The sequence below is a fragment of the Coenobita brevimanus genome, chromosome 7 (genome assembly GCF_032717465.1).
Source record: "Coenobita brevimanus isolate Jiangsu-jjx chromosome 7, ASM3271746v2, whole genome shotgun sequence".
Taxonomy (NCBI): domain Eukaryota; kingdom Metazoa; phylum Arthropoda; class Malacostraca; order Decapoda; family Coenobitidae; genus Coenobita; species Coenobita brevimanus.
In genome coordinates, this window is record NC_136960.1 from 34,444,454 (window position 1) to 34,470,866 (window position 26,413).

General features: G+C 41.9%; 1 protein-coding gene across 2 annotated transcripts in view; it reads right to left on the bottom strand.

Annotated features, from left to right (window-relative positions):
- LOC145404478 (mechanosensory protein 2-like) overlaps nt 1-26,413 on the bottom strand; it is a 707,991-nt gene that overhangs the window by 534,258 nt on the left and 147,320 nt on the right. Inside the window, exon 1 of one of the 2 annotated variants that reach the window (XM_080276065.1) lies at nt 1,665-1,913. The exons of the other annotated variant lie outside the window; for it this stretch is intronic. The gene's annotated coding sequence lies outside the window, so the exon portion shown is untranslated. Of the gene's footprint in view, nt 1-1,664; nt 1,914-26,413 lie in introns of those variants that run through there. 2 annotated transcript variants of the gene reach the window in all.

Genomic DNA, 26,413 nt, shown 5'->3' on the forward strand with positions numbered 1-26,413 from the left:
TCCATTCAGTCCATTGAGGTAATTTTTTTTAGTTTATTCTTGCTGCTTCAGACGATTTTATTCAGCGTAGGGAAAGATCTTTTGCTCTGAAGGGGTTAATGAAGTCTGTATCCAACCCTTCCCTCTTTTTAAAAATCTCTTCTTTAAAAAATCCATCTTAAAAAATCCCTTCAAAAAATCCTTCCAAAAAATCCCTCTTCAAAAAATCCCTCCAAAAAATCCCTTTAAAATCCCTCCAAAAAAAATCTCTCCAAAAAATCCCTCTTAAAATTCCCTGTTTAAAATCCATCCAAAAAATCCCTCTTAAAAATCTTCCTTAAAAATTTCCTCAAACTGAAAATCATCTGAAGGTAGCAAAAATAAGATCGAAACTACGTCATCGGTGTGAAGGGGTTTGACTTCATTCAGCCTGAGGACGTGCTTTGTTTTCTATTCTCGCTTCCTCCAGACGATTTTCTTCTCAAGTTAAGGGAGTTTTTTTTTTTTTAGGGGGGGTTAGAAAAGGCCATAATTAACACCTGCAGGATGTGAAAGATTTCCATGGTTGAATAAAATCGTCAGGAGGAATGAAGAATAAAATAAAATGACGTCTTGGTGCTGATGGGGTTAAATAATATGTGAGTGAGTGATCAGTTTGGTTTAGGGCAATTAGATGATACTATAGTCAGTGTCATGGATGTACAGTCACAGAAACAGTTATCTTCCCAGCTCCGTTTGAAGAAAATGTACAACTGGCGAAATGCTGTGAAAAACCCTATCTCTACCAGTGCGTGTTTCAGATGCTTCGACTTTTCCGCTATGTATTCGTCAAACTTTGGGAAAATACTTGTGTCTGTCCTTGTACCTTAGCTTAAATTTCATTGTCAAAATTGCTTCCAGCTAACTGAAGGCTAATGGGTTCATGATCATTAGGGGATGTTTGAATAACCTGATATCCTGAACCGATGAACCAGCTATTTTTATCTAACAAAAACGCTAAATTTGATATGATAAATGTTTATCTTGACAGTACTGAATAAAGAGATATGACTATCATTTTTCAGACACTACTTACAAAAAAAATATTGATTTTCTTTTCTAGAAAGTCCTGAGATGAAATGGCAATTATTATTTTTTTTTTTAAGACAGTACAGAATAAAAATGACAATGAAATAGCAACTTTTGTCCAGGTACTGCTAAATATATAAATATGGCGTACTTTTTTTTCGACTCTGAATATTTTGTTTATGTACTTCTAAACATAATTATATGAGTCTGAATCTATTTTTCCAGATAGTACTGATAACAAATGATCTGGCCTGTTCAGAGCTGAAAATGTACTCGCTATGACAAATGTTAGTAGCTGTGATGTGGGAGGTGGGGACATATGGGAGGATATTTACCCTTTCGACACTCAGCAAACGAAAATCACCCTGGCAACCCCCGGCCCGAGCATGTGTGGCGCGGCTGACTGGCACTCCCTTTAGGTTGATGGCACTCCCCGGGGGATGTTTGGGCACTTTCGCGATTCCTGAGGGCCCCTTGAAAGCCTGGGAGTACTCTAAGGGCCCCCTACCAAACTTGAAAGCCCCTGACTTCTTAGGGAACTTGGAACCCCCTCGGAATCTGGGGGTATTTTGAGGGCCCTCTAGAGAACTTGAGAGCCCCTGGATTCTTAGGCGTACCTTGAGGGCCCCCTGGAATCTTGAAGTCCCCTGGTATCTAAGGGAACTCCTAGAATCTTAGGGAACCCGGAAGCTCCCTGGAATAGTGAGGAACTTGGAAGGCCCTTGGAATCTCGTACTGAACCCGGAAGCCCCCTGGTATCTTAGGAAGCCTCAGAAATTCACGGAACCCTGACGCTCCTTTAGAATATATTGCTATGACTTTTCAGAGCGATTTTTTTTCTGCATTTATTGGTACCACGTGGCTGTGAATTTAATATGATTTGGGTACGCGGAGTCCTTGCGCTTATTTTCTCGTGGACTGTTTTCCCGTATTTTTCCTTCTTCCTATTTTTCCACAGGTCACCAACCCTCGGCGTTTCTATAGGCAAGCGTTGCTACCGAGATTCTTGGCAGCATATTTCATGGTCTCAAATTCCTTCTCTATCCTCGCAAGAGTCTCTTTTTGGGTGGTGGTTACGACGGATCTTTTGAATTCCTTGACCTTTCTTGGGCGAACCACAGAGCACTCCACAATCCTCCCTCTTTCCGGGGCTCAAGATCCTTTTTATTGTGGCTACGAGGCTCTTGGCTTGTAATTGGATATTCAAGAGTTCTGAAGTCGGTGCCTGGGAGGATTCTGAGGGTCTTAGGACTGGCGGTCTCTTAAAACCTCGGTAGACATTGAGGATGTTTGCTTTTCAAGACACGACAAGGGTGAATAATTGACGTCCTTTGTTATATCCAGTTGTGATATTTACTTCTCCGTTGGCACTTTGATAGGCTTGTTCTTGATGCTGTGTTGGGGCTAATTGTTCCTAATATTTTTTAATTTGAAGATTGTCTCTAGTTTGCGTCCTTGTTTATAAAGGCTGATAATAGAGCCTGTTTGCAGGGCTTTAACTAAGGATTGTTTAGTCTGTAATGAGTTTGGTAATATGGTGCTCTACTTTGTTAGCGCTTGGGCTAATATATTCTCAGAACTTTAATAGGAAAGTTTTCACTGTTTATTTCCTAATTTAACACAAGCTGATCTCAGAGCTTGTATAAAGAGATAAAAATGTAGTAGTTGCCTGGCCAGTAACGAATGTGCTGATGTGCTTTTTCTCAACTCTCTCGATGCAGAATGGCCAAAGCTTTCCCTCTCACACTGCTTCTCTCCTCACTTAGTCGTGGTGTGGAAGACTGTGACGCAAGAGTTGTCAGAAGTGGAGTGAGGAGAACATAGCGACCTGGATGCGACTTCTACACACTCTGGTTAAGGAAGATGCGGCGGTATAATCTTGAATACTTGATGGCAGTGATTATAAAATTCTTGACTCAGATGTGCTTGAATGCGTAGATCAGAGAAGCAGAATGAAGATCTGGTGCGTAACAACAGAACACTTCTTCCTAGACTAGATCACCCACCCTTTTTTTTAAATATTGCTACGAAAAGGGGCGTTTTTAGATTATTTCAAAGGGATTTCGATATATCTTGGCAGACACCTTCACAGAAAAGATTTGGATTCCCTATTAAGGGCTCAGAAAGGAGTCCAAATCTTCCTAGTTGTTAACGTGTCTTGGATTCCTGAAGTTTGCGCCCACTGTGTTTTAGGGAGCTTCAGGATGTGAGTTTTGAAGTTTTATCAGACAACTACGGACAGTGCAGTTCAGGGTGATGTAAAAACTTGGTGGAAATTATCTACAGACAGACCCGCTTCCTTCCTCAACGCCTGTCCACCTCTGTTACACCTGTCTGAATTGCAGGCTTATAACACAGGTGAAGGTAATGTTTGCAAGAAAACTGTTGGGTTGCACTTGCACTCACTAGCCTGACTGTAAAAGGGCTCAGTATTGTATTACAGTCAGCAGTCACTACAGGAAACAGTTTTATTGCGAACTATCATACAGGCAGCTTAAAAAAGACAATAGAAGCTCTTCTTTTAAATATATATATGTATATGTATGTATAATATATAAATATCTATATACATATGTTGGCCCCTGAGAATGGAGATTTATATAAAAGGATTGTCTTCGATTTTAGCCTTAAATATTTTGAAGCTGGCAGAGCGTCGTATCACAGAAGAGTAATCACAGGCGAAGTTTGTTGCATCTAGACACTTTTCTTCTCACACGACAGTAATCCTTATTTTTTTTTTATTATTATTATTTTTTTTGGAACTACTGAATTGGCGCGTTGGTCTCTGCTGTGTTCCAGAAAGACAGGTATAGGGCACTGCAAATGAGGCACGTGTAGGCTGAGGACAGGTATGGGGGTTCTTATATAGCTTGGTTTATTAGCTTGGCAAAGGTGAGGCACACAAGTGGCTGGGTGTCTGAGTAGCTTTTTTAGCTGTTTTGTCTCTTTAATGTCTCTTTGGATGTTCTATCTCTCTAAGTTCTCTCCTTTTTGTTGGTGTCTTTTTAGTGTCTTTTGTTCACTTTTTAATGCTTTTTGCGTTTGATTTTTTTTTCTCAAATGTCTCTTTCTTTTCCTGTTATCTCTCTAATGTCTCTAGTTTTCATGTTCTGTTTTTTTTTTTCCTCTAATGTTTGTTTAATGCTCTTCTCTCAGTCTCTTGTATATCTCTTTCTTGTTTTCAATCGTTTCGTAATTTTTTTTTTTTCTGCTTTCTTTCTCTGATTTTTTTGCTTGTATTGTCTCTTGGTGTTATTCTGTTGCTAAATCTGTTTTGTTACATCTGTTGCTGTAGTTGTTTTTACCGTCTCTTACTGCTGTATCTCCTGCTATCTCTTGTTGTTCTTGTATATTGATATCTCTTTACTGTTGTTTGTATTGCTGTCTCTTGGTTGTACTTTCTTTTCCTAGCTTTACTTTCTAATGATGCATTAACTTTTTCTTGGTTCTGCTATCTCTTTTATTGCTGTTTCTGGCTATTTTTTTTCGAGAGGAAAGCATCTACTGTCGGGTGCTTTTCCTGTCTCTTGCTGTTAATATTATTCCTATTTCTAGCTACTGTTTCAACTGCTGTTTCTTGCTTCTCCTGATTCTTCCTGGGTGTTTTATACTATATTTCTTACTAGTGGTATCTCTTGCATTTGCTTTCTCTTGCTGTTTTTTTTTTTTTCTAGGGATGCATGTGTTGTCTGTTGCCGTTCCTATCTATCTGCCATTTTTTGGGCGGTGAATGCTGTCTCTTCTTTGTATTGTCCTTCTAGTCTACTGCTGCCTTTTGAAATTGTCTTTCTAGCTATCTCCTGCTGTTATATCTCTCTCTCTTGTTGCTATCTTTTCTAGAGCTGCATATCGTCTCTTGTTTTTCCTGTCTCTTGCTGTTATTTCTACTGCTATCTCTTCCTACTTTTCCCTATGGTATGTGTGCTGTCCCTCTTTCTTTCCAGTGACAGAATTGCTGTTGCTCTTAGTGCTGTCTTTTTAGGGACTGCTTGGAAGTAATGATGCCCACAATTTGTCTCTCCAGGGCTGAAGTGGGCTTGTCCAATTCATCTAAGATATATCATGACTACTCTTTTGCCAGGAATTGTATTTTTTTATTTAGATTTTTTTTTTTTAGCTTCAAGGAATAAGGCGTTTGGCTATAGATAATTAAGCAGACCGTTCATGTATACACTGTATCTTGTGGGAATACTGAGGCGAAGTGACTTGATTGCTGTATACTTCTCCAGCAGATACCCCTTTTGTTTATATTCTGCCGCTAGATTTTGTTTATATATAATTTTGATGGGTAATGCAGGAGATACTGAGTTTATATAATTCCTGTGGCAATATTTACAAGGACTGATATTTGTTGCTGGATGTGTCACTGATACATGCTTCTGAAATAAATCTTTTGCTTATGAGAAGGGTTAGTATTTTCTTTACGTGAAGGTCTTGGTTTTCTCTTAATGAGGGTTTTGAAAGGTAATGGCCTCTTAATCCTTTTTTTTTTTTTTTAAGCTGAGATACACAAAGTTTGTTGTTCCAGTTTCCTCCATGTTAGCAATTTTTTTTTTTTTATTAGCTCAGGCAGGCAGAAGCACACACATACACACTCGCTATCAGGCTCTGCAACCTTTTTTTTTATACTATTTTCTTTTATATACCCTGTTTACTTTCAGGCTATATGTGGGTCATGTAGGAAAGCCCTCTCGTTTTCATAGACCTTTCCGATGAGTAAGTTGTGTCTTGTATGCGTTCACTATGCGATGCGTAGATCTGCAGTTTGGCGTTCACTTGCGGTTTGGTGTACACTTGCTATACGTAGATTTGCGATTTGGCGTTCAATTTAATTTTGGCGTTCACTCGCGATGCGTTTAACTTGCCTTGCATCCAGTTTACGTCACTTGCGATGCTTCACCTCCACTTACTGTCACACTTAACTAGAACTCAACCGTTACGTCAGGTGAAAAAAGTAAAGAACTAGAGTAATTCAAAATATACGAGGCTTCACTTATGTACAAAAGGCGCAGAGTCCGAATTGGTCGTATCTGCCGAAAAGAGTAAGTATTGCGTCACTGATAAAACGTAATAACAACAACCAGTGTTTATAAAAATTAGAGAACTTCACGAATCAACGAACGAACAACTGAATGAAGTTTCTGAAGTTTTTATTTTTCTGAGGCACACTACACCGAATCTTCAAAACTTCACCGAGTCAATAAAACTTCACGTTGTATATATAGTCAACAAAGCTTCACATGTATTTTAGATGAGGCACACACTCTCTCCGACGGTAAAGAACGTTCAGGGTGTAACACAGGTTCAGTCTGGGCCTTTGACTGGCGTGTACATTTGCCTGCTACTTTGTCGTTTTAATCACGTTTCCTCCACGAGAGATCTACCTTGCTTTCTTGACACCTCTCTCGGCCAAGCACTACCACCACCACCTCCACCACTCCTACGAGGTTAGTCCGGAATGTCTCAGCTCCACTATGGCTCCCCAGGGCTCAGTTGGGGTTCCACGGCAGGCTAGCTTCTTCCCCCGACGAAGGAGGAGGAGGAGGAAGAGGGAGGAGGAGCGAGAGGTAGAGTGCCAATGGAGTTTGCCCGCGCGGGAGGGTCGGCACCTCTAGACTGTGGCTCTGAGCGGCAGTCTTGCTGTGACCTGCCTCTCTCTCTCCCTCTCCCTCCCCCTCCCTCCCCACTCTCTCTCTACCTCCCGCCCTCCCGCGCTGCCTCCTGTTCTCCCTCTCTCCCTCGCTTCCTACCTTTCTCCTACTATCCCACGCACACAAACACTTTTTTTTCCTAGTGTTCCTCTTCACTCTTCTGCTCACTTTTTCTTTTTCCTACCCTCCCTCCCTCCCTCCCTCTCTCTTCCTCCCGCCCACGCATCCTTTACCTCCTATTGTCCCTCTCTCTCCCTTCCTGCCTTCTTCCCTCCCTCATTCCTTTTCTTCCATTCTGTTTTACACATACTATCCTTATCTTTTCGTAGTATTCCTACCTACCTCGTTCCGTCCATCTCGCTTCCTCCATCCCTTCCTCCCTATCGCACTGTCTTTGTCTTCTGTTCACTCCTTCCTTTCCCCCTTCTTCCCTACCTGTCTCTACTTCTCTACTTGCTATGCACTGTGTTCTTTTACAATCCCTATCCTTCTCTCTACCGCTAAATCTTAACTTCTCCCTCCCTTCCTTCCACTCTCTCCCCCCTCCCGCACACACAGCCTTTTCCTGTTCTGCCTCCTCACCCTCCTCCTTTCTCTGCATCTCTTTCCCTCCCTCACTCCTTCTCTACCTGCTTCCTTCTCCCTTCCTCCCTCCCTCCCTATATATCTCCCTTCCTAGCTTCCTCCCTCACGCCCTCTCTCCCTCCTCTTATTTACCTTACAACCTCTTCCCACTCACCTTACCTCCCTAGCCTTCTCTTTCTCTCCCTCCCTACGCCTATCCTCCAAACCCACACTTTTTTCTCTCTACCTGCATTTCTCTTCTCCCCCCCCCCCCTCGCTTATTCCCCTTCCTGTCCACCCACGCTGCCCTCCATACTCTCTCTCTCTCTCTCTCTCTCTCTCTCTCTCAACATATCCTCAGCCCACAGTCTTTCCACAAAAATTTTCCCTTTTTCCTTCTCCTAGTCATGCAAATAAGTAATGAAAAAATTGTAAACACGACATCAAGGAGAAGCTGCAATGAGTGAGATATGATGGTGAAAATTATTGATGTTGAGAGAGAGAGAGAGAGAGAGAGAGAGAGAGAGAGAGGGGATGAGGCAAGAAAAATGACGTAAAATATAATACAAAAGTGTGTGTGTGTGTGTGTGTGTGTGTGTGTGTGTGTGTGTGTGTGTGTGAGAGAGAGAGAGAGAGAGAGAGAGAGAGAGAGAGAGAGAGTATTGATAGAGATGATCACGTATTACACAGACAGAGAGGAGAGACAGAGACTGACTGTGCAGGGGGATACTCATGCATACCAACACATGTTTAGTGACTCCTGTGACTCACTCTCTCTCTCTCTCTCTCTCTCTTGGTTTATTGTTTCTCCTCTGTTAGCTCTTGTTTATTTGTTTGTCCTTGCCCTGTTATTGCTTCACCCCTACTGTTGTCTTCCTCTCCCCCTACTATCCCTCTCTTCCCTTCCTTTCTTTCCTCGTTGTTTTCTTCAGTCTTCCCTTTTTATCCATTCCATTTTCTTTGTTATTTTGTATTTCTTCTTCTTGTTTACGTCGGTCTTTCTTTGCAAATTCTTTCCCTCTCTCTTTAGCCAAATCTCTTTTCTCTTTCAATCTCTTTTTTCTTTCGTTCTTTATCGTTGAAGATTTATTTATGTATTCAATTATTTCTTCTCCCTCCCCCTTCCTTTCCCCTCCTACTGTCTTTCTACCTGTCAGCCTCTCTCTCTCTCTCTCTCTCTCTCTCTCTCTCTCTCTCTCTCTCTCTCACACACACACACACACACACACACACACACACACACACACACACACACACACACACACACACACACACACACACACACACACACACACACACACACACACACACACACATTATTATTATTCTGCTTTGCCACATCTCCTTTCTTCTTACTTTTCTTCCTTCCTCTCATTCCTCCCTTTCTTCTTGAGGCTTTTAATAGCTAGCAGGAGAAGAGTGGGCGAGGGGGAAAGAAGAAAAAAAAAGGTGAGATGGTGGAAAGGGAAAGAAAAGTAGAGAAATTAAAAATGGAGAGAAAGAAGGAGAGATGGAGAGAAAAAGAGAGCCTTCAACTAAAACGAAAAAAGCGAGAGAGAGAGAGAGAGAGAGAGAGAGAGAGGGGGGGGGATATGAGGAAGAGGAAATGGGGTGGTGAAAAAAAGAAGGATGGGATAAGAAAATGAAGAAGAGAAATTGAGGTACAAAGGAGGAAGAACAGGGGAAAAAGGGGAGTGTAGAGATAGCGAGAGAATGGCGAGAGAGAAAGGGTAGAGGGGAGAGAGGAGAGGAGTGGAAGAGAGTAGAGGGGAGGAAAGAGGAGATGGGAGTGGGGAGAGGGGAAGGATGAGGGGAGATTAAGGAAGAAGTCTTGTCGATTTAAGTGATGGTTGGGTGAATATGGGTAAGGGTTAGAGAAATGGGGTGACTGGGCTGAGAGAGAGAGAGAGAGAGAGAGGTGGGGTGAGGAGGATGAAAGAGAATAATATACAATGTCTCATTTAAAGTGACGATATTATCTCTCTCTCTCTCTCTCTCTCTCTCTCTCTCTCAAGGATACTAATATTCAACACTAGCAAAGTAAAATAACATTCATTCACTTCAGCATTACTAAAACTTCACGTGTGTGTGTGTGTGTGTGTGTGTGTGTGTGTGTGTGTGTGTGTGTGTGTGTGTGTGTGTGTGTGTGTGTTTGCGTTCGTGGGCGTACCTGTCGGGAATAAAGTCTCTTAAGTTTTTCCCAAAGTTTTAAATATTGACGCCATGAATAGCAGCCTGAGATTTGCGTAACAGAGACAAAAGAGTGTGTAGGAGGGGAAGGGGTTAGTCTTTAGGAGGAGATGGAGGAGGGAGGGTTGGAAAGGGGGAGAGGAGGGCAGAGTTGGGGAGGGGGAAGAGGAAGGAGGGATAGGGGCATTGTAAAGCAGTGAGAGAAAGGGAAGAGGTTGAGAAAAGGTTAGATAAGGAGAGAGAGAGAGAGAGAGAGAGAGAGAGAATGAGAGGAGTACGGGAAGCAAGAGGGGGTTAGGAGGGTGGATTTACACGAACAAGCGGATGTGGGGATTACATTATGTGTCACTCGAAGGCGGATTACAGCCAGGGTGGGTTTAGCGTCTAGGTTTGCTGGGATTCACGTCGACTTGGTGGATTTTTGTGTCGAATTTTGGTTGGGATTTACGTCGAGGTAATTTCTGTCCGTGTTATGTGTGATTTTTGTTTCCATGGGGTGGGGAGGAGGAGAATATAGGGAAGATGTTGTGCACCTCTTAGCTCCCGCCTGAAATAATGGCACAACTGAAAAATAAGAAAAGGAAAACGGAAAAAGGAAAATGAGAGGTTTTGCAAATTAATGGCGCTGCTAATCTTCATTCTGGGGGACACTAGCATTACTGATTTTTTTAATGCGCTTTTCGTATCTCCTGGTGCTGAAGAGGGACGCCTTCCCTCGGTGCCACTGATATGACCGAGTGTCCATTTCCCCTGTAACAGAAGCGTCCCTCAGGTCCCTCCATATCTCATGAAAGGAAGAGGGTTGCCTGCAGGAGAATGACAGCTTCAGCCTTCAGTCTATCATGTTCACATTCAGATGAGGCTGAGGTCACGTCATCATTACTCCCAGCAGGACTTTTTATTTCCTGATTGTTATTTTATGTCCGTTAGGCTTACATTTTGAGTTAATGTGGAAGCCCGTGTCCCCCCAGTGTTTATGCATCGTGATTTTTGTTTCCGCGGCCGCCGGGATGGGAAGGGAGGGGATTCTGCGGTTCGTCGCCACGATTCTGACCTGAAATATTGGTAAAAGGAAGAAAACGTGGAGAGGTTTTACCATTTGGAGGGCACTGATTATTATTATTATTTTTCCCTTTTTTTACGGGCCACGTTGCTATAGTGAACCGTAGATTTTTTTACACCTTGTCATACATTTCTTTTTCCGGCTTTTTTTCTTATGAATCATAGGATGTTTCTTTGCACTGTTTATATATATAATATATATATATAAACTGGGTGGTCCCACTGTCTGGTTATAATAGAGTCCATCAACTCCCTAATCCCAAAGTAGGGTATGGTGGTCTGCAGACCAGCACCGTCAGACTTCAGTCCACTAGATTTACATGTCACATGAGCCTAGTGCCCCAACAGCAATAACTGGTTATATATTTTTCCTAATTTTTATTTTTATTTATCCTAATTTTTTTCAGTCATAATAGCGAAATATTAGTAAGGGGTATGGTGTCTGAGCAGCAGCAAGAATAAAATAAGGTAAATGCCCTGGTGCTTAAGGTTGTCAAGGCTCACCCACACGCCCTCACATGAATGCATGGAATCAGAGTCCTGTGTTATATATTCATCGGGTAGCACCAAAATTTCGTCACCCAGTCCTTTTCTGCTCATTAGGAGCGTAGGGTCCCGGGGCTGGGCTACTCATTTCTGACAATCAAGACGAAAGTCTAACCTAAATCGGTCCTGAGTGTCATTACGTGAGCAATAAACCCCAACCTTCCCACTGATGTCAACCGTTGTGCGTCCCATCAGGCTGCAATGCCTCAACCCATTACACCACCCGATTCATTTGTATACATGGTTAGTGGTTTTCTGGGTAACTAAGCCGATTTGTTTATTGCTCAGTGCAGAGTAACCTGTTGGCAGCATCGAGCGATTGGTTAAAATGAAATTAATAAAATGAATGAATAAAAGACTTCCTGAAGTACACGTGTATTGCAGTACAGGGACCCGCCATCATAACAAACGTAATTTCGGCTGCAATTTTTCAGCGTCCGTTTTTTTTTTTTTTTTTTTTTTTTGAGGGGGGGAGGCATAAAAGTATCGTATTATAAAATAAGCCAATTGTAGCAAGAATGTTTTTCTAATGTGTTCCCATTCTCTTTGCAGTAGACAAACGCACCATGAAAGCCCAGTATTATATAGTTCGTTCACTTCAACTAAGCGGAGATATTTGTCCTGTTCCAGCTTATTTCCTGTAGTTTATCTGCAGAATTAAGACAGTACTATGGCTCTAAATCCTTCCCATAGCACTTTTTTCGTGTTAAGCAGTAAATTAGAGTACAGTATATCTCGCTATAGCACAGCATACAAGACAGAGAGATGGCAGGTTCTCGCCTAAGTATAGTGAAGAGATAAAGACAGCCTGAGATTCACCCTCCCCACCCAGCACAGAAATATACCGAACCTTCCATTAAAATGCGGTATTAAAAAAAAAAATAAATAAATAAAAACATAAAATGAAGACATAGAAGAAGCCCTCCATTCCCTTGATGAGGAGAGAGAGAGAGAGAGAAATAAAGAAGAAAAAGGCACCCTCCAGTCCCTTTCTGAAGCACACAACCCACCACGATCGGCTTCCCGTATCTATAGACAGCATCCTCTATCGGGCGTATCGGGTCGGCCACCGTGTCCCGATTTAACCTCATATCGGCTGCCGTTCCGATTTAGACTCATATCGGCTTCTGCTCCCGACCCGCATTAATTTAATTAGGAGTCATTTGTTATTTCCGGGTCGCCTTGTGTGTGTATGTGTGGAGAGAGAGAGAGAGAGAGAGAGAGAGAGAGAATTCTGGACCTCTTTTTTATGATGAATTAAACTTTTTATTTTCTTCCTTTTGTGATGATGATGATGATGGTGTGTGTGTGTGTGTGTGTGTGTGTGTGTGTGTGTGTCGGGAAAGATACATATTTTCTTCGTTTTTCCTTCCTGCCTCTCCTCTTCCATCTAAAAATATTATGGCGGGTTCAAGGACAGATAAATGACACTCGGATATGGGTTATTTAGTGGTTATGGTGGTGGTTATGAAGGAGGCGATGGTGGTAGTTGTGGTAGTAATGGTGGTAGTTGTGACGGTGCTACTTGTGGCAGTAATGGTTGTTGTTGTGATGGTGGTGCTAATTGTGGTGGCGATGGTGGTAGTTGTGGTAGTAATGGTGGTAGTTGTGATGGTGGTACTTGTGGCAGTAATGGTGGTTGTTGTGATGGTGGTGCTAGTTGTGGTGGTGGTGGTGGTAGTTGTGGTGGTGATGGTGGAGGTGGTGGGTTGTAGTGGTAGTTGTAAAATGAAGAGGGAAATAATGGTTTTCTTTAATATGATGGTGACATGTGGTTCTGCTGGGAGTGGTAGTTGAAGTAGGCATGATGGTACTTATGTTAGCTAAGTTGGTGGTAGTTTTATCAGTAGGGAAAGAACTTTGTAGTAGGTATTTCGGTGGTAGTGGTGGTAGGTACTTCTACAATCACTCCCAATGGTACCATGCTTGTCATTATCAATAACAACTAGCATTATCCTCATCATATTGCAACTACCGCTACAACCTACAGATTCCACCATCACCGTCACTACCAAAACTACCACCACCTTCACCACCACTATCACCATCACTTCGACAACTACCATGACAGCCCTCTTCATAACTACCATCATCGCCACCACATCAGTCACCACTACAACTACTACCATTACTACCATAATTACCACCACCTCTACAATAAGTACCACCACCACAGTCTGTCACTAATTCCAACAGTGACAAGCTTGGTGGTAGGAATGTTGGTAGCAGTGGTGATAATGGTACAAATGGTAGCAATGTTGGTGGTAGTGGTAGTGCTTGTGGTGGCAGTGGTTCCAGCCGTGGCAGTTTGATGGGAGCAATGATGGTAGTTGTGGTGGTGCTGGTAATGGTAGTGGTTCCAAAAATGACAGTACTTGATGGTTGGAATGCTGGTAGTAGAGGTGATAGGAATGGTAGGAATGTTGGTAGTGGTGGTTGTAGTGGTGATGGCAGTGGTTCCGAAAGTGACACAGCTGAGTGGTAGGAATGTTGGTAGTAGTGGTGGAAGCGCTATTGTTGTTGTTCTGAAGGTCCGGAAGTCTTTCTTCTGTCTGGGAGCCAACTCACTCTCCCTCTACCTCACTCACCACACCGACTCACCATTCTAAACCACCACACTGTCTCACCACACTTTCTCTCCCACTATCTCATTCACCACACTGACTCGTCATACTAAATCACCAGTCTATCACCACACTTACTCTCGCTTCACACATTTTCTCCTGTCTTACCATTTTGAATTGCTAGTCACTCGCCACACTCACTCACCATACTCACTCCCCACAGTCACTCATCACACCCACTCACTACCCTAACCCACCACAGTCACAGCCAAATAATTTACTAACTCACCACCCATAATCCATAACGCATGACACTAACTTACCCACTCATCTTTCACCCTTTTTTCCTTTTTTCGTTCTTACAACATCGACCATTTTCTTCCTTTTTGCTCAGAATAGGTCTCTGATGATGAAATATTTAGTAACAGTCTTTATTATTCTCGTCAATATCCCCAAACAATGCTTTATTTATTTTCTTCTTTGCTGCTTCCAAATGACTTTATACAGCTTTACATGGGACGTTTGATAGCGATAAGACCTGGATTAAAAAGCTCTGTATTTTATATAACTTTCAGCGAGATCATATAGATTTTGAAATTATCTTATTTATGTAACTTTCGGCGAGATCAAATTCAAAATACAGTGAAAAACAGTGCTCATGATTTACCAGTCTGTCCAATTAGTCAAGAGCAACAACATTTACGTCACGCCCACAGCAAATGTTGACTATAAATATTTTAAAATGATTCCTACTTCACGCGTACCCCTCAAAAAAATGGTGAATTATTGAGGCGAGAGGTGTAAGCCAAAGCGACATATAATGGCTCGAGGAAATGGTGTTCGCCCATAAACTCTCCCTGTTCTACCTTAGTCTACCCTCTTGTCGTTGCCCATTTTCTGTGCTTGTCTCTCTTCTTTCCTATTACATTCTCTCTCTCTCTCTCTCTCTCTCTCTCTCTCTCTCTCTCTCTCTTAAATTTCACTTTATCCACCTCTGTTGTCCCTAAGCGTCATTGTATTTTTTTTTTTTCCGCTTATTCGGCTCTTTCGTCTCTCTCTCTCTCTCTCTCTCTCTCTCTCTCTCTCTTTACCCCACAAACCCCCTCACTACGAGAAATCTCCTTTAACCTTTATAAAAATCTTCAAAAGCACGTTCACTCTAACATGTCAAAGATCCCTAACCCGTCAACTCAGCTAATGCCCAAGTGTACTCAAATTATAGACTCAGTTTGACTAATAACCAAGGAGACTCAGTTCCCACCTCATAACTAAGCATCGTCGAATTCCACGGAACCAAAAATTAATTCGAAAGTTTTCGGAGTGGACCAGGTATGTCAGATAAAAAAGATTACAGCAAGACCAAAAATTAAAAAAAAAAAAAAAAAGAAAATGTAATAGGTTTAATTCATTCTCTTTTTTTTTCTTCATTTCCTATATTCTGTTTTCAATATTATTTTTTCGACATCTCACTTTTCACCCCACAATTTTTTTTCCTTACATACCGGTACATTTGTTTTTTATCCCTCTCTTTTACCACCGATATTGGACTGGAGTTTTGTGTTCACCTACCCCCACCCCCCTCTCTCTCTCCCTCTCTCTGTAACACACACACACACACACACACACACACACACACACACACACACACACACACACACACACACACACACACACACACACACACACCATTTAACTCTTCTCACTCTTTTACTTTTTTCAGTCCTCCCTTTGGAACTCATTTCATTTTCCCCCTTATCCTTCAGCATTTTTTTTTCCCTCCCTTTTTCACCTTTTTTCTCTCACCCTCACCGTTTTTATCCTATCACACTTTTCACCCTTTTCCACGTCGTTATTATTATCTCATATTACCCATTTTACCACCCGCGTTGCAAAGCGATGGGAATGTAATGTTTTCAGCTGTAAGATTGGCTGGCTGGCTTTGTTTGTGTGTGGGTAAACAAGATATCTCATGAATGGCTTGAGCTATCAACATGAAATTTTCAGGGTATCAAGATATGGCCAAAATCTTGAACGAGTTCGAAAATGTACAGTCAGGGTCAAGGTCAAGGACACCAATATGGCTGCCAATGGTCAACTAGATTCAGGGTCACCAAAGGTCAACTAGTTGACCTTTGGTGACCCTGACCTTGATTCCGAGTGACAATTTTCGAACTCGTCCAAGATTATGGCCTTATTTTGATACCCTGAAAGTTTCATATTGATAACTCAAGCCGTTCATGAGCTATCTTGTTTACCCACACACACACAAAGCCACCCAGCCAATCTCACAACTGAAATGAAAACATTATCACTCCGCTCGCTTACCACCCGCGTTGCGAAGCTAACGGAGTGATAATTTTTCAGTTGTGAGAATGGCTGGCTGGCTTCGTTTGTGTGTGTTTTACATCCTGAATTTGCGTCAAATCAGAAATGGAGGTGCAAAATTATGTGCCGAGGAAAAACTTTTCGGCTAGGCGGGTGGTGAGGTCCCATCGTGAGATGGCTTCTGGTTTTCACTCTCTTCATCTCTCCATTCACCTCATACCCTTTTCTTTCCTTCCCTTCTCCCCTTTTCACCCTCGCCATTCCCCTAGTCCTTAGCCCTTCACCTTCCCACCCTTTTCACCCTTTAATCCGCACTCTTTTGAACCCGCTCACCCTTCTGTCACCCCTCCCTGCACGTTTATCATCCCTCATTTCTCACTTTTCATCCTTTCACCCCTCTCTCTCTCTTTCACACTTTCTCATCCCTTTTTGTAACCCTCGCCCATTGCACACCCTCTTCTCTATCACCCCTTTACACCCTCTCTTCACCCTTCCCACCCCTTCCTCCTCATCTTTTTCACCCTATGCCCTCTTCCCTTTGTCGCCTCCCCTCCACTCCTAGGTAGAGTCCATTAGATATACGAGTCATAGATCAGCCCCCATTGATCTCTCTCTCTCTCTCTCTCTCTCTCTCTCTCTCTCGCACACACCATATTCTTTCTTCTCTGCTCCTCAGTGCACTTTCATTTTCCTCCCCCATCTCTCTCTCTCTCTCTCTCTCTCTCTCTCTCTCTCTCTCTCTCTCTCTCTCTCTCTCTCTCATTTTCTCTATCGTCGCGGGGGGAGGATGTAAAAAGGGGGCGGCGAGATGGATGGGGAGGGGGCACTATTTTAAAAGAGCGAAGGCAGAGGTAATGGAAAATGGGATGAGCCGGTGGGGTAAAAAGGTGTGTTCGGGGAGAGAGCTTGGTGGGAAAGAAGGAGAGAAGGAGGGAGGGAGGATGGAGGAGGGAGGGAGGAAGAAGGAAAAAGAAGGCAGAGAGAAAGGAAGAAAGGAGAGAGAATGGATGGAAGGAGGTGGGAGGGAGGAAGAAGGACGGAAGGAAGAAGGTGAGTGCAGGAGGATGAGGGAGGAGGAAAGGATGAACACGTAGGAAGAAAGAAAGAGTTTGGTAGGAAAGAATGAAGAAAGGAGGAGGAGGGGAAGTAGGAAGGACAGAGGAAGGGAGATGGAATGAATAAAATGAAGGAGATAGAGAAGGGTGTGTTAAGGAAAAGGACTAGCAGATACTGAGAAAACTGTGTCCTGGAAGAGAGTTTGGTGAAAAAGATGGAAGGCAGGAGGGAGCGAGGAAGAAAGAAAGGAAGGAGGAAGGTAGGAGTGAGGAAGGGTAAGGAAGGCATGGTATTGGCAACAGAAAAAGAGGGAGGGAGGAACGTAGGAAGAAGAAAGAAGGAAGGAAGAAAGAGAGCATGGAGAGGCATGGAAACACTAATGGGAACAGAAAAAATGGAGGGAGGAAGGTAGAAGGAAGAAAGAAAGGGAAAAGGAATGAGGAAAGAAGGAGAGAAGGGAGGGGAAGGAAGGCTTGGTAATAACATTAGAAATATTAATGAGATGTACAGAAAAAATGGATTTAGAGAGAGAATTTGGTAGATAAGAAGGAAACTAAGAGAAGAGAAGGAAGAGGAAGAAGAGAGGGAGCGGAAGAAGGAAAAGGAACCGGAAAAAGATGATGGGAAGGAGAGAGGAAGATGGAGAGTTGCTGGAAGAAGGGAGGTGAGGCAGAAAAAGAGAAGGAGAGAGGAAGAGAATGAGAAAGGAAGTGAGAGAAGTATAGTTGGGTAGAGAGAGAGAGAGAGAGAGAGAGAGAGAGAGAGACGGAAAAGAAAAAGTGGGAAAGGAAGAGGAGGGAGCGGAAGCAGTGCAATGGAGGAGAGAAACGGGAGAAGAAGGGAGTGGAAAAGAAATAGGATTGGAAGGGAGAGAATAAAGAAAGTAGAGGAATGAAAGGAAGGGTAGAGAGAGAGAAGATGAGAGGAGGAATGAGGGAGAGGAGGTGAAAGGGAGATAAGACGGAAACAAAAAGGAAGAAGAAAACAGAAGAAAATGGGGGAAAGAGAGATAACGATGAAGAGGACGGAAGATAGGGAGACGAGGAAAGAGAATGAAGGAAAGAGGAGAGAATGGGGGAGAAGGAGCACAGAGGAGAGAAAGGCAGAGGGAGACAAAGGAAGAGAGGGAAGGAAAAATGGGGGAGAGAAGGAGGGAGAGAAGAGTGAGGGAGGAAAATGGAGTGTGGAGGTTGTCTGGTGCTAATGGAAAAGAGACAGAGAAGGAGGGACGCTCATGATTTCTTATATACTTGGACCCCCACCACTAGGCAGCACACTCCTACACACCATACATACGCACACACACGTACACACCATACATACACGCACACACACACGTACATACACGGTCCTACACACCATGCATACACACACACACACACACACACACACACACACACACACACACACACACACACACACACACACACACACACACACACACACACACACACACACACACACACACACACACACACACACACACACACACACACACACACACTCTTACACAGACTATGTACTCTCTCTCTCTCACACACACACACACACACACACACACACACACACACACACACACACACACACACACACACACACACACACACACACACACACACACACACACACACACACACAAGCCCCCCACCTACACAAAAGCCCACACAGGTAAACACAAGCAAATACACACACCCACACACTCCCCTGCCCTTTCATACTCCCACGCTTACCTGTGCATCTTTCAACACCGCACCTTTAATTCCGTCACGTCACTATTTTATTCTTGCTTCCTCCAGGTGATTTTGTTTTGCGTGGGAGATATTTTTAAAACTTGAAATGTTAGGTAAAGTCTTCAGTAATATTCTTGGCCAGTGTTTTGAGTACAGGAAAATTACAAGCAAAAATATGCGTATCTATAGCCACGTAATTTTCACCTGGTGGAACTGTGCTAGTCTCAGCTTGAATATTAAATCATGGTGGCCTGAAATTCTGTGACCTTTACTTTGAGGTACGAGTGAATCTCCATGGTTACTAGTAAAATTTAGCCTCCAGTCTAACTATACCCGGCCATCAACTGATCTGAAAAGGGTTGTTGGTCTTTGCCAGATAAAAACAGACTATAACAAGGAAACTGTAACAAGGACACTATATCAAGGTAATTATAACTGGGAAACTATAACAAAGGAACTATAACAAGAAAAATATAACAAAGGAATTATAACAAAGAAACTATAACAAGGAAACTATAACAAGGTAACTATAACAAGGTAACTATAACAAAGGAACTATAACAAGGTAACTATAACAATGTAACTATAACAAGGCAACTATAACAAAGGAACTATAACAAGGTAACTATAACAAGGCAACTATAACAAAGGAACTATAACAAGGTAACTATAACAAGGCAACTATAACAAAGTAATTATAACAAGGATACTATAACAAAGAAACTATAACAAAGGAACTATAACAAGGAAACTATAACAAAGGAACTATAACAAGGAAGCTATAACAAGGAAACCACCCAGTACTCCCCACACTACAACCCGCAACCATCTATTTTCCAAGCCAGGTCCCTGTATCAATCTAGCTGACAAGACCTGAGAATGGAACCCGGAACAACTCTAATATTCAGTTCCAGGAAGCACGACAGTTTGTTTTCAGGCGACGGAACTGGGCCATTCTCGTAGCTTTAATACTAATTTTGCTATTGGTTGAAAGTGAATTGGAATTAGTCTCCTTGGTTACTAGTCAAATTCATCCTCCAATCTGACTACACATGGCCACCAACTGCGTTGAAGGTGTATAATTATGGATATTTGTCAGCTTAAAACAAACAGACATTAGATGATTTTATGCAGGGAAAATTGAGTCATAGGAGCTTGACAGTGGTAAATTTCACGCGAATAATAGCGGCCGTACTGAATGAGCCATCAATATGTCTGAGTGTGTTATTTATCTAGCCATTAATTATCTACCTTGTTGCATTCCGCCTCTCTCTCTCTCTCTCTCTCTCTCTCTCTCTCTCTCTCTCTCTCTCTCTCTCTCTCTCTCTCTCTCTCTCTTTTCCCCCCTCCTTTGAACCTATTCGCTTATTCCCTTCATCTCCCCAGTCATTCACCCTACGATTCCCCGTCTCCATCCCTCCCCAGATCCCCCCCAAGACTCCCCTAGACTATGCCCTAGAGACGCACTGACACAGAGAAAAGTCCGGACTCTTGGGGGTAAGGTGAAAAAAATCACCTTATGGAACGAAATTGAATCTAGGAAAGTCCACGAACTAGGGCCTGGGTGTATGAGAGAGAGAGAGAGAGAGAGAGAGAGAGAGAGAGAGAGAGAGAGAGAGAGAGAGGGGGGGGAAGTAAAAAATTAATAATGTAGGAAAGTGTGCCAAAAAATCATCATCATCATCATCATCATCATCTTCATCATTATATTCCCCATTGAAAAAAATATATAAAAGGCAGAATCCAAACGCAAGAACAGAAAAAAAAAAAAATAGGAGACACCATCAACAGTGTACCCAGTGTTGTGGAAAGAATATGCAGGTATGAGGAGAGGGATCGAGAGGTGGATAGATGGATAGGTGGATGAGATGAGGAGGTGGAGGGGTGGGATGGGTAGGTAGAAGGATGGATTGATGGGTAAGAAGGAAATGTGCAGAGATGAGACGAGGAACTGTGAATGGATTTGCAGGATGGATGGATGGATGGATGGATAGATGGATGGGTGAGTGGAGGGATGAGAAGGGGATGTGGAAAGATGGGGATAGGGAAGTAACGTGAAACTCAGTGGACTGCAGACTGAAGAGGCCCTCACTTCAATCCACCATCTTCCTTTCGGGAGATAGGAAGAGAGCTGTGGGATGTTTGCATAGCCGAGCACAGGAGCCGATCGGTCATATCAGTGCTACCACGTGAAGGCGTCCCTCTCCATCACCAGAATAAAACTGAAATTACCAAGAAGTAAAGAGGATGGGATGAGGGTACTAAAAATGATCTATGATGTTATGAAAACCGGTAGAGTTGACTATCGCCGCATACATTACATTTAGTATGCATATATTCCGCATCAGAATGAGAGATTGTATCTAAATTTGGAGCCCCGGCGCGTCACCATTTTCATATTGACATTCATCTTATTTCCCATTAATGTATTCATCTGCTCCGGCCAGGAATAGTATTTTTCATTTTTCATCGTGGGTTATTTATTCCTCTCTCTCTCTCTCTCTCTCTCTCTCTCTCTCTCTCTCTCTCTCTCTCTCTCTCTCTCTCTCTCTCTCTCTCTCTCTCTCTCTCTCTCTCTCTCTCTCTCTCTCACACACACACACACACACACACACACACACACCGTTCTGAATTCATATACATCTCATTATTTCTGTTTTCCATTCATGTTCTGTCTATTTTGCCTCTGTTATTCGTTCCACCCTTCTCTTTCCCTCATCTCTCTCTCTCTCTCTCTCTCTCTCTCTCTCTCTCTCTCTCTCTCTCTCTCTCTCTATCCATCGGTATATCAATCATTTCCTGTTTCCGGGTTGGCCTCCGATTTTTTCTTTTGTTTTCACATGTAAGATTTTTTTTATCGTATTTTCGTATTTTCCTTATTTTTCCATTTTCCTGTTTTCCTTACTCACTCTTTTTTTCTGGTCAATAGTTGTTTCAAATTCTTTTTTACCTCTTTTATACATTTTTTTTTTATTCTCAGCCCCAGTGATTTCTTCCTTCCTTCCTTCCGGTCTAGCAACAGAAGGGCGGCTGGATTTTTTTTTTTTTTTTTTTTTCACTCACCGCTTTTCAGTTTATTTTTTTACGCATACCGATTTTTTTTTTTTGTTCACTTTTTCTACCTTTCTGCTTTAGTTTTTTAAATCAATATGCCCCTCTGTGTATTCCTTTTTAACCATTAGTTACTTTTCTCATTTGAAAAAAAATCTAAATATGTAATACCTCTAATACAAGCTAATAAAGTATTCTATATATATGCATTTCAGATTATGTTTTTATATTTGCTCTTATGCATTTTTACTTTTTCTGGTCATGTTTTCTTTTTTATATACACACTGTTCGGGCATTGATTTATTTAGATATATTTTCATTAACTGTTTGCCCTTAATAATATACAGATTTCTTAACCTTCTGTACTCTAATATTTGCTTAAGTTTCCTTACATATTTTTTTTTTTCAGTTCTGCGTTTATCTATCATACTTTTTACATTGATATAAAATATTTCATACTCTCAACTTTTCAATATACAGCCCATGTGCTTCGGTACAATTTTTAACTCTGACTTTCGTTATTATTATTTATTCTTCATATACATAAGTTTTCCACACTCACTCTCCTTCTCAAAATACACCTTACGTTTCGTCATATATATTTTTCACCCTCTCTGCCCGCCTTTATATACTTTTTTTTTTTATGTCCCCCTTTCATTGGCCGGACCCGACGATAGATTTCCAATATATTTTTATTATGATGTCATATTTCTCTGGCGGATGTCAAGGGCTCTCTCGCGTGAGGTAGAGAGGAAGAAAGTCGGGAGGAAGACGTCGAGTGAAAGGAAGTCTGGTGAATGAAGTCATGAGGTAAAATAAAGTCTGGTGAATGAAGTCGTGAGTTAAAATGAAGTCTTGTGAATGAAGTCATGAGTTAAAATGAAGTCTTGTGAATGAAGTCATGAAGTAAAATGAAGTTTGGTGAATGAAGTCATGAGGTAAAATGAAGTTTGGTAAATGAAGACACGCAATAAATTGAAGTCAAGTGAATTAGTCATGAAATACGTTGATGATTAGCGAATGAAATTATGAAGCTATACATGAAAATTCTTGTAATAATGTTGTATATTGAGGATATCAAATTTTTCCCTTCGTCTCCTTTTACACTTTCCCCCTCCCCTTCTTCCCTACTTTTTCCCTTTTTCTTACATCTCTCTCTCTCTCTCTCTCTCTCTCTCTCTCTCTCTCTCTCTCTCTCTCTCTCTCTCTCTCTTCTTCCTTTTTCCTTTACCCCAATTTCCCCTTCCTAGACTTTCTCCATGTTTCTCTTCTCCATTCCTATTCCATGTCTACCTCTTTGTTTTCCTTATTCCCTCCTCCCTTTCCTTCCACTCCTGTCTCACTCTTCCTTGTCTCTGCTTTTATCCTTGTCGTTTTCTTATTGACTAGTAACAGGAACTGCCTAACGTGGGCCATCCAACCTACTGCAGTAATCCTTTTTTTTTTTTTTCACTGTTACCGATCCTGGGGGAGTAAGGAGATGGGGATTAGGATGGGGATGGAGATAGGGATGGGGGAAGGAGTGGGGGGCTTCTGGATATGAGAATTCCAAACATCCGTACTACACGCCCCACACCGGCAAACAAAAGGCAGGCTGTGTTTGCAATTTGACCCGACTGAGAGAGAGAGAGAGAGAGAGAGAGAGAGATGAGTGTCCATGTATGTATGTCTGTATATTTGTGTGTCCTTATTAGTTTGTTCTTTAGTGTCGTATTATGTGGGTGAAGGTGTGAGATGCATGTGTATGTCCTGTTATTGCCGAGGTTTGTGTGTGTTTGGGGGAGTGTATTTTGTATATCAAGGACTATTTGTGTAAGGGACGGTGCTAAATTTACATAACGAGGCTAGAGAACAGTATTATCTCCCGGTATTATCTCACAATGTTCAGTACTATGATGCCTTTCTGAATTCTGTTTTTATTGATTTTACCTTCAGAGGACATTATTTAAATTACATTGATTTTTCGAGCAAGACAGGTTAAATGCAGCACTAATGAGAGAGAGAGAGAGAGAGAGAGAGAGAGAGAGAGAGATGATTCTCTGGTGGTAACAAAATCGAAAAACATCTGACATCATAGTACTGCAGTAATTATAGTCGGACCACTTTCTGAGGACCACAAAGTCTGTACTCTCTGTATATCTATGCAACACCCAAACACACACATGCAACCCCGTCTGCGAGCCACCCAGTCTCTCTTATTAAAAGCCTCTCCACAGTAGGTGTTTTGGTGATGGCAGTATGTTCAGGTGTTAAAGAAGGGGAACATATTTGCACCTGCTGCAATCTGAGGTGCAAATGACTCTCCACATCATCCATTATTTCATCATCATAACTATTACTTCTCATATAACCTACTACATCACAGTAACTTCATTACATATATAACCTACTACATATATAACCTACTACTTTACATATGTAACCTACTATATTACAATTATATTTTTGCTGTATCTACAACTAGTTTTAGGTAGAAGTTACATTCCATATTATCAACACAGCAATTGGTTACACAATTTTTTTATCTATTGTGAGGGCATTTCATGATTATAATATATTTTTGGTACCAATTCCTGTCTATATTACCCACATTATAGCTATTAATGGCCCTCTATGGAAAGATGTCATGACTATTATATTTTTTTGACACTTTCCTATCATTCTTCACACTTCTATAAGACACTATGAAAAATTTTAATGTTGGATATGTTCCTTAGTTTTTCTTGCTCTCTAGACCCTACTTCACCTCATCCTTAGGTGGGAAAAGAGGTCTGGATGAGGATGATGATAATAATAATAATAATAAAAATAATAATAATAATAATAATAATAATACCGATAATAATAATAATAACAATAATAATAATGTTACATTTCTAGGAACAATATACACGTAAACCACATCAATGTCAAAAACACATTCTCCATATCCTGTGGATCTGCAAGCCTCTATCAACATGCATGCAATGATGCTTTATGTTGCAGGAGAAGACGACGGTACCTAAACTCTATCTTGCTATTTCCCACACCGAGCTCTACAAGGGAACGTATTCATAAATTTTCTTGAACTTAAATCGGTTTATGCTGTATTTTATTTTTCACTCGGAAAAGTAACAAATAATTCAAAGACAGATTAAAGAGAGTAAATGAGTGAGAGAAAGACAATCTCCAAATTATTTCTAAAAGTAATTTATTGGTATGGAAGCTTGTTTACCCAAATATTTAAGATCTTTCTTGAATAGAGTCTCAGATGCTCTCTCTCTCTCTCTCTCTCTCTCTCTCTCTCTCTCTCTCTCTCTCTCTCTCTCACACACACACACACACACACACACACACACACACACACACACACACACACACACACACACACACACACACACACACACACACACACACACACCTGATCATCAGAATGTTTCATGCGACGTTTCCACAGATACGACCAGTGAAAATATTTTTGGTTCATACAGACATCCATACATACATACATACACAGGGCCAATACGCACACAGGAAGGTATACAGATATTCAAGATGGTTGAGAGGTCGCATTCATGTATTTTTTGTTGACTAGCATACGAGACACCCTGAGAAGGAGATTGGGAAGGGAGAAGTGAGAAAGAGAGAGAGAGAGAGAGAGAGAGAGAGAGAGAGAGAGGAAAAATAGAAAGGAGGGAAGAAGAAAGAGGGAGAAGGGAAAGAGACGAGAGAAGAGAGGGAGAGAACTGTTATAGAATGAACAGTAAAAAGTTATGGAGAGGAGAGGAGTGAGGAAGAAGGGAAAAGAGAGAGAGAGAGAGGAAAAATAGAAAGGAGAGTTATGGAGGGAAGAAGAAAGAGGGAGAAGGGAAAGAGACGAGAGAAGAGAGGGAGAGAACTGTTATAGAATGAACAGAAAAGAATTATGGAGAGGAGAGGAGTAAGGAAGAAGGAAAAAGAGAGGAGAGTGGGAGAGTGGTAAAAAGGAGAGAGAAGAGAGTAAATATGGAAAGGAGAGATGTTAAGGGGAGAGGAGAGGGAAGGAGGGAAGAGAGTAGGGGAAAAGACTGAAAAGCAATAGAGGGGAGTGGAAGAGAGAGAGAAAAGGAAGAAAGCAAAGTGATGGAGAAGAGGGAGGAAGGAAAGAGAGAAGAGAGAAATGCGGAGCACAAAAGGGAATGAGGGAGAGGAGGAGGAAAGAGAGAGATCATGGAATAAGTGGAGAGAGAGAGAGAGAGAGAGAGAGATTAAGTGAGGAAACGTTGGAAGGGTCAGGAAAGAGGGGAGAAAGAGGTATGAAGAATGGTAAGGAAAGGGGGAGCGAGGGAGGGAGAAGAAGAAGATGAGAAAGAGAGGAGAGAGACGAGAAGGAGTAAAGAAAGAGAATTAGAAAATGAGAGCGTTTGGGGAGGGGATGATAAGGAAAGGACGATATGAGAGAGAGAGAGAGAGAGAGAGAGAGAGACCAACTACCTGGCGGCATATGGATGAGATGTGAAGCTCAGAATACCTCGCCTGGCATCTATTCTATTCCCCGGGATGGAGGTGGAGGGTGGGGGTAGACTCCAAGGACAGATGTGAGAGAGAGAGAGAGAGAGAGAGAGAGGGGGGGGGAAATAAAGGTGGAGGGGGGGAGTGAATGGTAAGG